The 470-nt window shown below is 57.0% G+C and overlaps 1 protein-coding gene across 1 annotated transcript in view; it reads left to right on the top strand.

Annotated features, from left to right (window-relative positions):
• CACNA1I (calcium voltage-gated channel subunit alpha1 I) overlaps nucleotides 1–470 on the top strand; it is a 108,347-nt gene that overhangs the window by 53,554 nt on the left and 54,323 nt on the right.

Here is a 470-nt window from a genome sequence, read left to right as displayed (position 1 = left end):
TTTCCCTACCTGAGGCATTTCAGGATGTCAGACGTCCCCAGGAACACATGTTCTGCCCCCCTTCCCATGCCTGCCTGAAGCCCCCTTCAAGTCACCCCGTCACCCTCCCTGGGGATGTCTATCTCTACTCCCATTTCCCCATTTTCTCCTGTGTTGCCTCTGGCTTGGCTTGTTCATTGCAACTATTTCTTAGGAAAGGAAAAGTCCTCTTCCTCAGGCGTCAGGCCAGGTCTGAGTCCCTCGGCTGGCCAGGGCTCTTCTGTAGGTGGCTCTGAGAGGTCTGCCTGGTTCCACCATGCAGTGGGCAGGTCAGCAGGGTGGTTTTGGCTGGTATTGATGTGCCCTGGCAAGGTCAGGGAACCACTGACTGCCCTGGAGATGAAGGACACTTATTAGGCTCCTACTGTGCCCATTCTGGGTGGGTGCTGGGCATAGGGAGATGAGCCGGCCTCAGTCCTAGGCCTCCGGGT

This window comes from Lipotes vexillifer, unplaced genomic scaffold (genome assembly GCF_000442215.2).
Source record: "Lipotes vexillifer unplaced genomic scaffold, Lipotes_vexillifer_v1.1 scaffold382, whole genome shotgun sequence".
NCBI lineage: Eukaryota > Metazoa > Chordata > Mammalia > Artiodactyla > Lipotidae > Lipotes > Lipotes vexillifer.
The sequence above is the reverse complement of the archived record's forward strand: the minus strand, read 5'-3'. Positions and strand labels throughout refer to the sequence as shown.